The sequence below is a fragment of the Artibeus jamaicensis genome, unplaced genomic scaffold (genome assembly GCF_021234435.1).
Source record: "Artibeus jamaicensis isolate MK-2021 breed Jamaican fruit bat unplaced genomic scaffold, CSHL_Jam_final contig_793, whole genome shotgun sequence".
Classification (NCBI taxonomy): Eukaryota; Metazoa; Chordata; class Mammalia; order Chiroptera; family Phyllostomidae; genus Artibeus; species Artibeus jamaicensis.
In genome coordinates, this window is record NW_026521975.1 from 8,940,896 (window position 1) to 8,953,525 (window position 12,630).

The 12,630-nt window shown below is 50.3% G+C and overlaps 1 protein-coding gene across 8 annotated transcripts in view; it reads left to right on the top strand.

The window, feature by feature from the left end:
* IQSEC1 (IQ motif and Sec7 domain ArfGEF 1) overlaps positions 1-12,630 on the top strand; it is a 443,112-nt gene that overhangs the window by 297,017 nt on the left and 133,465 nt on the right. The window contains exon 1 of one of the 8 annotated variants that reach the window (XM_037167384.2): positions 3,315-3,412. The exons of the other annotated variants lie outside the window; for them this stretch is intronic. The gene's annotated coding sequence lies outside the window, so the exon portion shown is untranslated. Of the gene's footprint in view, positions 1-3,314; positions 3,413-12,630 lie in introns of those variants that run through there. 8 annotated transcript variants of the gene reach the window in all.

Consider the following 12,630-nt stretch of genomic DNA (forward strand, 5'->3'; position numbering starts at 1 on the left):
TTCCTCTTGCGTCTTCAGATTCCCCTCTACATGAACTCGTCGCCCCAGGCAGGGCCCCACTCACACGTGGAAAAGCGTGAAATGTGAGTGGGGAGCAGCTGCCACCGTCTAGCCCTGGCCCTCTGCCTAGGGGTTTGGCAACTGCAGCCAAGAAGCCAGGGGCAGGGACTCTGGGTCTTTGGCCTGAGGCCCCTGAGAGGGGGTCCTCTGGCTCTGGGTCATCTATTGGACAGAACAGCTGGGGAGTTGGGCACTCCAGGTCCAAAGGCAGCAACAAACGGTTAGGTTGTAAGATGTGCGGTGGTGGGCAAGTTGCTAAACTTCTGGACCTGTTTCCTTGCTGTAAAGTGAGGAGAGCGGGGCCAGCTGGGCGGAATTTAGGGGATGATTCTAAATGGTTCAAAAGCTGGCTCAGCACACAGTGGAAGGCAACCCTGGGATCCCTGTCCCCTTCTTCCTGCTGAGTCTCAGCACTGGGCCAGGCAGAGTGATGCAGTGGGGAGAACACAGACTTGGCAGTCAGGCCTTGCTGAGTTTGAAACTCGTCTCAGCTCCTTCACACTGCATAAAAGCCTTTCAGGGTTGATCTGAGATGAAAGGAATTGACATCATGAGCCTGCCCAGAGCAGGGTGGGTGGTGCACTGTGGCCTTTTCTCTAAGCACAAACCTCCAGGCCTCTGTCTGTCACAAGCCCTAGTGTGTGATACTGGGAATCCTTAGCCTCTGCAGTAAGATGGGAAAATCTCTTTTGCACCTGCCCTTAGTTTGGGAACAAAAGTCATTTTGGGGTTCCTTGAGGGCCACCGGGGCATTTGAGCTGCCTGGTGGTCAGGGGCAGCCCACTGGGGATGCTGGGTGGGGACGGTGCGGGGCCTCAGCTGAGCAGACCCTGCCCCCTAGTCCCTCCAGCTCTGTGGTGCATCAAGGGAGAAGTGGAGAGCAGCTGGCAGCCAGGGTCTGGGAGCTTCCAGGGGGCTTCCCAGGCAGTGCGCCACCTGATGCCCCTCAGCAGAAGGCCACGTGCATGTACGTCCTGGGACCAGAGCTCCCAGACTCCCAGCCTGGGCTGTGCCTGGGCAGCTCTGACACAGGGAAATTCTCTCCTACTTCGACTTCATATCTCTCTTCCCAGGATGCCTCCCCACACACAACAACACCCAGGCTTGCACCCCAAGTCCCCTATCCATCTGCTCCACTGTCCTGGTACAACTTGTAGGGACCAGGACTCCCTGAGGCAGAGGTCAGGTCTTTTCCTACTGGACACAACCTGGCTCTTCTTCTCCCTCTCTGGGCAGGGCTCCGAGCTGAGTGCAGCACAGGGCAGAGTTTGAGCTGCACCCCCTTGCTCTGGGCACTCCCGAAATCACACATGGATCGTTCTTGTGGCTGTTCTCCTTTTGCATTCATGGGACTTACGGCTGTGTGAGCACGGCAGGCCTGCCCTCCCTCTCTATCCCCTCCATGCTGCTCCATCGCCTGCCCCCACATGGAATCTGTCTGCAAGGTTGAGGACCTCACTCCGTGTCTGGCACTGTGTCAGGTGCTCAATAGACTTTCTACCATCCACCAACTGATATCCACCTGTGAGCGATAAGGAACCCGCTTGTTCCTGAACCCACTGATGCCTGATCCCACTGGACAAGGAACTTGGGGCTCCAGTGCCTTGCATTATTAGTTTCCTGCCATGGTTACTGGTGAGGCCTCCTTGGTGGGAAGAGCACTTGTCCTCCCAGAGCTCAGAGTGGGCAGGGAGATTTCATGGGCAGAGTCAGCTGCAGCAGATGGTGGAAAAGGCTTAGCAACTACTGTGTGCCAGGCCTGTGCTAGGCCCTGGGGCACAGCCCCAAGTAAAGTGGATGATCTTGGCCTCATGGGGGTGACATTCAGGCAGGAAAGAAACAATAAAACACATAGATGCAGGTGTTCAGACAGGGAGGCAAGTGGATAAAACTGGGAGAGGTGCTAGAGCAACAGAAAAGCCCATGTGACCTGGGGTGGTCAAGAACGGCCTCTCCCAGCTCCTATAGCTGGTGAGTGAATAAACTGAATGTGGTCTGTTCGTACAATGGAATGTTATGCAGCCATTAAAAGGAATGGAGCGTTGACATGTGGTATGACGTGGATAAGCCTTGAAAACATCGTGCTAAGTGAAATGAACCCGTCGTAAAAGACCACAGAGTGAGTGTCTGCAATGGAGACAGTAGATTAGCAGGAGTTAGGGCTGGGCGCCGGGGCAATGACTGCTTGATTGGTGTGGGGTTTTTTTGGGGGGATACTGAACATGTTCTAAATTATGGTGATGTTTGAACAATTGGAATATACTGAAATCAGTGAATCGTACACATGAAATGGGATGAAATTTATGGAATGTGAATTGTATCTCATTAAGACATGCTTTTTATTAAAAAAGAAGAAAAAGCCTATCTGAGAAGGTCATCTTGAGTTGAGAGAAGCAGGAAGGAGTGATCTTGTGAAGCCTTGGAGAAAAGCATTCCAGGCAAAATGAACTGCAGGTGCAAAGGCCCTGAGGCACATTGGGAAGACTGGGCAGGGTTTTAAGCAGGATAATGATGTGATGTGCTTTCTGTTTTAAAACAACCATTCAGGTTGCTGTGAGGAAATGAGGCTGTGGAGAGGGAGGAACCGGGAGTGGGAGGATGAAGAGACTAGTAAGGAGGCAGTGGCACTTCCAGAGAGATTATGATTGATACCCAAAGGAGACGGACTGGCGGTGGATATTCAGAGGGAAGAGGAGGCTTCCTGGGGAGGGGCTAGCGCATGGCCTCCAGAAATAGGGGGATGGGTCAGGCAGAGGGGCAGTGATGAAAGGGCTCTACCTCCTGGTGGTACCACCAGGGTGAGAGCTGAGTGCATCGGAGGCCTCTGCTGACCTCGGGTCCCCTTTGGGCTGGAGCTGCTTTCAGAGTAAGTAGGGCAGTCTTTCTCCAGGGCTGCCTTTGTCCTGCATGCTCAGGCTGGCCCTCAGTGAGAGTGTTAGCACTCACATGGCCAGAGGCCCAGTGTGGCCCAGTGCTCTGAACAAAGCAGCTTCAGGAAACCAGAGTGGCCCTGAAACCTGAGCAGCCACGAGAGACTGGTCAAGGAGGGAACTGTATTATTTATTGACCAGAGCCTCTGGGGCCTGCTGGTGAGGCTATTTGGACTGGCCAGACCTTGAAGGAGCTGCCTGGGCAGTGGCCGGGACCCAGTGGGAGGGCAGACAGGGGCCCCAGGGTGCATGACACTCTCTCCCCGGGGTGTGGTTTCCTGGATGCTGGCCTGGCTGAGCAGGGAGGAAGTGAGACCTCAGGCCCGGCGGTGGGGAGGGCCCACAGCTTGTCCCCAGGGGCCGTGGAGGCAGGCAGGGTGCTGGGGCTCCAGGAAGACCTCCACCCCATCCCCTGTGACACTGTGAGTATCTGCTGCCTGGCCCAGGGCACGGAGGGGATCTTGGCTGCCAGAGAAACCTGTGAGGGGCTGCCGACTGTCAGGGTTGCCTTCTGTGGTTAGGGTCTCCGGGCTCTCGTCGGGGTTTACGTTATTTCTTGGAACTGTTTTCTGCAACCTCTTCTCACTCCCTGGATGGCACTCTGGCTCAGGAACCCCAGCCGTTGCCCCACAGCTGCCTGGAAAGGTGACCTCAGCTAAGTTCTTTCACACCCCTGCACATCAGACCAGCCCCAGGCCTTGGTTGGTTCTGGGGCACTCACAACCACGCTAAGAAAGACAGGCTCTTAACAACCTCATTTTACAGCTGAGTAAACTGGGAGCCGCAGAGGCCACACAGATGCCCAGGGCCCCTGGAGCGTGGTTGGTGGAGTTTCCTTCCTCGGCTGCTGACCCCTTACTTTCCAGAGCATAAGCTCTGAGCACATGGGGGGTTCGGGTAGAGGGAGCAGCAGGCTTCTCCAACACCCAGGGCCTGAGGCGCCTGCCGCGTGTGGGTCCATCGGGGCTACTTTGTGCTGAGAGGACACCGCCTTTGCCAGGTCTCTATCAGTGCTCCCGGGGCCGCTTCCTCGTCGGTGCAGTGTCCTGTGGAACCCCCACGACTCACTAACAACTCCCTTCGGCTTCTTTCTGAAACGACCCAGAGCAGAACCTTGAGGACGTTCAGATCCTCGAGGCTGGGGACGTAGGCAGCGTTGGACACACAGAGTGAGAGATTCTGTGAGACTCTTCGGCACTAGCACTCAGAAAGTCCCCTTTGACGAGATGGGGGACCTGGGGCCACCTGTCCTTCGGGGAGATTCCCCACTGAGTCCTGCTTCTCCATTTAACTGGCAGAACAACCTAGAAAGGAGAACGACTACCACCGTTGGCTTGTGGAACCCAGGCCCAGAGATGTTAGGGTATCTGTGCCATATCCCGCAGTGGGTGTAAGTTGGGGAGCTGGGGTTTGAACCCAGAGTGACTCCAAGCCCCGTAGTCCATTGTGTGGTCTCTGTCTTGGTGGCAGGGGGCAGGGGTGAAGGAGCTCATGACTTCCTCATCACTGGGTCTCAGGCTTTCCTTCAGGAATGGGTTGGACCCCAGTGCTAAGGAAGGGGTTGTCCTCCCCACCAGCTCTCAAGAATTGGGATGCGGTGGGGGACACTCAGCTTCAGGGGTGATAGCTCCCAGGGCTGCTCCCAGGGCTGCTCCCCGAGCTCCGTCAGCAAAGGCGTCTCTGATCCGTGCACTGAGCTCCTGCTGACTCTGGTGAGCCAGGGGCCACATGTGGGTTAAAGACGGCCCAGCGTCAAGGCTGAGAGGACAAGAAAGGATGAGCACATAGTGAGTACCTACGGCATGCCTGTGCCTTATCCATATGATGCCTCTCTCCAGCCATATGACTGGCCCTGGAGGCTCTTCATCTCCACTTTTCAGAGAATGAAGCAGGTGCTAGAACAGAAGGCTTTTTCTAAGAAAGTCAACCAAGCGTATTTCCCTATAAACTTAGAATTTGGGACTCGCCCATTAGCCATCTTCAGTGCTTTCTGATCTTCCATCAAGAGGCTACTGGGATGCCAGTCATGGCAGAGACATATGGGGAAGTCACCATATTCAAAACAGTTGTGTGTTGAAACACCTTCCCAGCAGACTAACCACCCAGGCTCTGATCACACTGGCAGCCAAAAACAAACACAGTAAACCCGAAACCCAAAGCCTGCAAATCAAGAGACACATCATAGCCAGAGGCTGGGCATGAATTGGGAAGACAAAGACCCCTGTGTAGAAGTGGGTTATGCATATACCACCTGCTCATGAGCAACCAGGGGTAACCAGCTTGGTTCTGAGCTTTACGTGGTATCTTTTTAAATCACTTCCAAGCTGCTGCCAAATAGTGTGTTTATATATTGCTGAGATCAGCAGGGGGAGAACAGCGATGGGTCATGGGTCGGAGCAGGAAGATGGAGGTCAGATCCTAGCTCCCCATTTTGTTCTGCAATCCCTTGGGGATACCTCTTTGAGCCTCAGTTTCCTTATCTGTAAGGTGAAGATAGTATTTCACAGGGTGAGGATTAAGTAACATACTCATGAACTTGCCCATGTGCAGTGATGAACCAGTGGCTTGATAAATGTCAGTGATTATTATCCTCAAGTAAAATGAATATTATTGGTTTGATTATAACATTTTAAAAATTGTCATCTTTGCAATCCTGGACTTGAGTCAGATGGGAAATTATTTGGGTCAGATGATAAGCCCCAAGGGTGTGTGCAGGTCTTTTAGCCCTGAGTGCACACCAGCAAGGCCTGGGGTTTGGGACATGCACTTGGTGAGTTAAAACCAAATTTTGAATTAGCTGAATCCCAAGTCAAGATGTTCATTTCTTTCTTTTTTAAGTATATTTTATTGATTATGCTATGACAGTCATCCCAATTTTTTCCTCCCCTTTATCCCCCTCCGCCCTGCACCACCCCCACCCTCCATCATCCCCCACCTTAGATCATGTCCATGGGTTGTACCTACAAGTTCTTTGTCTTCTCTGTTTCCTATACTGTTCTTAACCAGCCCTGTCTATTTCGTGCCTACCAATTGTGCTTCTTATTCCCTGTACCTTTGTTACAGAACAGACCTGGTGGGTGAATGATATACTGTTACTGAATGAACCCACCCTTGTGCTCAAGGGCCCCCCAACCTCATACTAGGTTTGCCTTACCTGCCACCAGGAAAAGACGTCTCCCAATGTCAGAGATTGGTGAAATGGAAAGGGATTATTTATTTAAAGAGTTATACACACTTAAGCACACATAAGAGTAATGACTTAATGTCTCCATTGAGATTCCAAAGTCCTTTAGAATACCCACAAACACACAGTCCTTCCTTCCGCCTCTGCCCAGTCCATATCTCAGAAAAAGAAATAGAAGTCCGTGGTTCTTCTCTGCCCAGGCTGCGTGGTCCCAAAAGACGCTGCATGGCTGCCACGCCTGGGTTTAAATCCCAGTGCCAATCTTTCTCTGCAGCACCATTTCGAACTCCTCCTCAGCTGGCCACAGCTGCCATCACTCCCGTGTTTTTCCAGCTTTTCTGGGCTGCCTTAGTAAGTCCGGGCAGGCGTGACCCCATGGTGTGGAGCCAATCATTTCTAAGCTCTTATGCAAGCTCTGTAACCAGGGGGAGTTGCCTCTGTTACATCCTGGGTTGAAATCACTCCCATCCCCCTGGCTCAAAGCATGACCAGAGCTGTTGAACATATCTATGAAACGAGTTAAAACTTACAGATATGTTAAACGATTGTTCCAGAGGTTAGCTGCAAAACTGTTGCTATGCAAAATAACTCTCAGTGGTCCTGCTCCATGTGTCCCGTCTCCCAGCTCAGACTTGTAGGTGTGAGGACATCCTCTCTCTCTATTTTTTCCCAATATTTCCTGGACACCAAGTTCTGGACCCCATTACAAATCCCTGTTTGTCCCCACCTTGGCTGCACCCTGTTATACCTTTCCCCCCAATTGTCCCCATCCTCTCCTGCCCACGCTGATAACCCTTCATGTGATCGCCCATCCAAGTACTAACCAGGCCCGACCCTGCTTAGCTTCCGAAATCAGACGAGATCAGGCACGTTCAGGGTGGTATGGCCATAGACCTTTCATGTGATCTCTATTTCTGTGAACCTAACTCTGTTCTAGTTGTTTGCTTAGTTTCTTTCTTTTTTAGGTTCAGTTGTTGATAGTTGTGACTTCATTGTAATTCTACTGTTCATGGTTTTTTATCTTCTTTTTATTAGATAAGTCCCTTTAACATTTCATATAATAAGGGCTTGTTGATGATGAACTCCTTTAACTTAAATGTGGGGAGCACTTTATCTGCTCTTCCATTCTAAATGAAAGCTTTGCTGGATGGAGTAATATTGGATGTAGGTCCTTGCCTTTCATGACTTCAAATAATTCTTTCCAACTCCTTCTTAGCTACCAGGTCTCTTTTGAGAAATCAGCTGACAGTCTTGTGGGAACTCCTTTGTAGGTGACTGTCTCCTTTTCTCTTGCTGCTTTTAATATTCTCCCCTTCTCTTTGATCCTTGGGTAACGTAATTATGATATGCCTTGGTGTGTGCTTCCTTAGGTCCAATTTCTTTGGGACTCTCTGAGCTTCCTGGACTTCCTGGAAGTCTATTTCCTCTGCCAGATTGGGGAAGTTTTCCTTCATTATTTTTTCAAATGACTGTTCAATATCTTGTTCTTCCTCTTCTTCTGGCACCCCTATGATTTGTACGTTAGAATGTTTAAAGTTGTCCTGGAGGTTCCTAAGCCTCTCCTCATTTTTTTGAATTCTTGTTTCTTCATTCTGTTCTGGTTGACTGTTTATTTCTTCTTTCTGCTCTGAACCATTGATTTGAGTCCCAGTTTACTGTTGGTTCCCTGTACATTTTTCTTTATTTCACTTTGCATAGCCTTCACTTTTTCCTCTATTTTGCAACCATCTCAGCTATTTCTGTGGGCATCCTGATTACCAGTGTTCTGAACTCTGCATTTGATAGGTTGGCTATTGCTTCACCACTTAGTTCTGTTTTTGGAGCTTTGATCTGTTCTTTCATTTGAGCCATATTTCTTTGTTCCAGAGTGCCTGTTACATAGTAAGGGGTGGAGCCTTAGATATTTGTCAGAGTTGGGCAACTGTCTTTGCTGGGTCATGGCGCTGTCTGTGAGGGAGGGGTCAGAAAGGGAACAGTGCCTCTTGCTTGCCCCACTTTCTGTCACTTACCTCACTTCCCACAGAGGGTTGTGCCCTTTCAGGTGCTGATTCACAGGTGGGTGGGTTTGTGCCCATTCTAACCCTCTGGTCATCTCCAATGGACTCTCCTGTGAGACTGGGAGTTTCTCCTGCTTTCACAATCCCCATTGAATTTTACAGCCAGAGGTTTTGAATCATCAGTTTCCCAGTCAGCCAGCCCCTACCTCACCCACAGTCCTCTCCATCAGACTGCCCATCTCTGCCCCTTCTGTTGGTCTGGATGAATGTTTCTCCTTTAACTCCTTAGTTGCTGGAGTTCCATGCAGTTCGATTTTCTGGGAGTTCTGGTTGTTTTTTGTTTTTAAATTGGTTGTTATCCTTCTTTTGGTTGTATGAGGAAGCGAAACGTTTCTACATATGCCTCCATCTTAGCTGGATTTCTCTAGATTTCATTTCTTAAATGATACAGTGAGACAATGATTTTTGGAGAGAAAAAAGAAAAAACTAGTGAACTTAACCTCAGGGATATAATTAAATAGTGGTGGGAGGCCAGAGGTAGATGTCATTGATAATTCAGAGTGGTGGAGGGAAGTTTATAGGGGAGGTCTTCAGGGAAGGCAACGTCTGACCTGGGTTTGGAGTGTGATTAGGAACTGACCAAGTGGAGAGAGTGGAAGAGACTTTGGGTAGAACCTATAGTTTGAGTTCCCGTGGTGTGTTTAGGGAACAGCTCTCAGATTAGGGTGGCATGAAGCCAGCCACAGTTGAGGCCAAAAAGGACAGCAGGTGGAGCCCAGTGCTGAACTCTGGGTATGGGTACAGAGGAGCTATCAGGGGTTTTGAGCAGGGAGGCTATATTAACTAGCACTTTCTTAGTTGCAAGAGATTAAAAAAAAAGTAAGGAAACCCAGAATGGTCTAAGCCAACAGCTAGATTTATTGCCTTCAGATTTTGAAATAGACAGGACTTCTAGTACAGTTTGATTCGGGGGCTTAAACCATCTCTCCAGACACTGGTGTCTTTTTCTCTTCTTTTATGTCTAATGACTTCACTCCCTGGGGCAGCTCCAGCTGCTGCAGGTTTACAATAGTCTTACAGTTGGTGATGCCAGCAGGAATGGTTCCAACAAGACTTTCAAGACATACTGCCAATGGGTTAGCTTTGGTCACGGGCCCATCTCTTGATTAATAACTTTGGTGAAGGGGCAGAATATTCTGCAGTTAGGGGGAGTCAGCTCACAAAAACTACATAGACTAAGAGTGGAGGAGGGGGTTCACAAAAGAAAATCCGGTGCCTCACTCGAGTGAGAATGGAAGCTAGGCAGGCAGATATATCCAGTATCCACCACTGTGATCTGACAAGGCCTGCCAGGTACAGTGGTGGGTGAGTTGACGTGTGCCATCCGATCCTGTTATCCCCATCAGGTAGGGTTCTTTATGATCCCAGTTTTGCAGATAAGAAAACCAAAGCTAAGGAGATGCAGTCACATTAGCAAATGGCCTCAAACTCCAAATCTGCTTGACCCCAGTGCCCAAGCTCTTAGCCATCTGCCCCACTGCCTTTCAGTAATCAGATCTGGGCTTGAAGAGGAGGCCTCGAGAGCTTGGATGGCAGACTCACTAGTAGGGTGGAGACTGGAGGAAGAGGACAATGGGGCAGGAGGCTGGCACCAGTCCTGTGGAGGGGAGGAGGGCCCTATGAGATATAGCTGTGGAACACTACAGCCCCTTGTTCTCTACACATTGTCAGCTTAGCTTTTGTTGTCATTTTCTTATATAGTTAGATATCTGATCAGCAATATATATACATACACACATCCAGCAAAATACATACATACACATACATGCCCATGCACACACAAATATTTATGCATAATAATTATTATGCCTACTGGTTTTTGCTTGAGATGATCGTAGGAGGATATGAAGTATGAGGCTCCTGGGCCTGTAGGCTAGACTTATGCTTAGGCTATGGGGACAGGGGCATTTCCTAGGGAATTTCTGAAGGAAGTACACAAAGGAAGGTGACCACCTACCTGGTTCAGGGCCAGAGTAGGGAGCCGACTGGATGGGAACACAGCTACTCCTCACTTCCTTTTCAGCCCTATAACTTCTGAGGCAGCAATCTCTGATGATATCACACCATGTCACAGGACATCCTGCCCTCAAAGGGGAAACTGAGGCAGTGAGAGCATAGCACACCTTTACTTTGCTGTCACCATATGGGAAAGTCTGGGGGCCTGGGTACCAGTCCAAGGTAGGATGCTGCCTTGTTGGCAAATTACAGGGATAATCTGGGCCTCAGTTTTACATGTACAAAATGTACATATAATTCCCGCACAGAGTGGGCAAATGAACAAACCTTCGAAAGTACCTGACCCAGTGCCTGGTGCCTCTCAGGTGTCAGTAAATGTTAGCTGTCGTAGTTTCTCCCTTTGTGTGGTGAACTCTCGGAAAGCTGGCCCCGAAATCCAGCTCTCTTGTGTACAAGCTGTGTGGCCTTGAGCAGGTCACTTTACTTCTCTGGGCTTCAGGTACCTTATCAGGGAAGTGAATTACCAGTCATCACCTCTGGGGTCAGTCCGTGGGATGGAATTTTCCGGCATGCATGTTCCATGCAACTACACAGTTGCACAAACCCTTCCTTCCACGGCTTCCCTTCCTGGTGGTCACAAGCCACCTATCCTTATTGGCCTTGGAGCCCCAGACTGAGGAGGGTGTTGAGTGGTGGTGGTGGAGGGACACAGCAGAGACAGGAAGCTGCGTTCAGCCCCAAACTTCAGAACCACCAAGAAGCACATAAAGCGACCACACGGGCATGAGCTGTGACCCCGCCCAGGCAGTCTCACTAGTGATGAATTTGTTGTACGTCTGCAGTACAGACACAGTCCCAGCACTATCCCTACTCCATGTGCCCGTGGTAGACCACTGCCCCTCCCTGGGCTCTAGGTTCCGCTGTTAGAGCTGTTGTTTGTGGAGCATCTGTGTGTGCTGGGCACTAGCAGGCCCTTCGCCCATGGTGGGCTTTTCAGTGACGTGCCATTCTCTGTGCATCCAGCCAAATTGTATGTCCATTTAAGTATCACAGCCATCCCGTCAAGTAAGAACATCCTCTCTACTTTGCATATGAGGAAACTGAGGCAAGCCAAGTGACTTTCCCACATTTCTTGTCAGTTGGAAAGTGGCAGCATCGGAATGAGGACTGAGCCCTGGCTGGTGTGGCTCAGTGGACTGAGCATGGGCCTGGTAACCAAAGGGTCACCAGTTCCATTCTCAATATACGGCACATGCCTGGGTTGCAGGCCAAGTCCCCAGTAGGGGGCACGCGAGAGGCAACCACACATTGATGTTTGTCCCCTCTCTTTTTCCTTCCCTTCACCACTCTCTGAAAGTGAATAAATAAAATGTAAAAAAAAAAAAAAAAAGAATGGGGACTGAGCTTTCCTTTGGGATTTGTAGGTCTGATCAGTGCAGTGAATACAGTATGCTCCCTACTCTGGCATTCACCTTCCGCCCAGGTGGCAACTGACCCCCAGCTGCTGCCCCTTCTGCTCCATCATTTGGATGATTGAATTGGCTGTTGGGCCAGTTACAGGGCAAAGTCTCCACCTGGTGCATATGGACACCGAGTGTCTCCTGAAGGCAAAGTCTTTTGCTGACAGCTCTCCAACCATCTTCTGGGGACCTGTGTCCCCATCCTCACTACATGAAGATACAGGAGGCTTACCATGTTGTGGTGGCTTCTGACTGGCATCCTCTCATGACCGCAGTTGGGGGTGGGAGGAGTGTCTGCAGGGGAGTCTGCTGCCTGCAGGGTGGAGGGCCTCTGGACTAAGAAGCTGGATCTGGATGAGGGCAGGGCCTGGCAAGGGTGATTTTAGCAAGTGTCTTTGCTTCTGAGTCTGCTTCCTCGCCTGTGAAAGGTGAGAAAGATACTCACCAATGGCAAGGATTCTGAATCCCATCATGTAAATGAGCCAGGAGAGGCTGGGTGGGGGGGCCGCAGACCCAGCAACACTCTACTCTGGCTCATCCAGTCCTGCTCTGTTAATCAGAGCCTGCCTGACTCAGACCTAAGGCATCTCCCAAAGGCTGCTTCTCTCCTGCCCCATTTGGGTCTCTGTTCTCCTGGTAGCTGTGGGTCCCCCCCACCCTGGGCCCAGGGAACACTTCTGAGACCTGTTTCTATCTCTTGGGGCTAAGCTGTGACACCCCCAGGCAGTTTCTCTAGTGATGAATGTAGTATATTTGTTTTATTGAGCTTTTGCTGTATAAGAAACCACTCAAAATGTAGAGGCTTATGCAAGCAGTGATTTCTAATTGTTCATGGTTACGCTTGTTGGAAAATCTGGGCAGATATGCTGATCATCTAGGGCTACACTTCTCTAGAGGGTCAGCCGACCTGGAAGGTCTGAGATGGTCCCACTCACATGGTGCAGTGACCCCTCAATGGATAGGTCAGCTTCCGTCCATGGCAG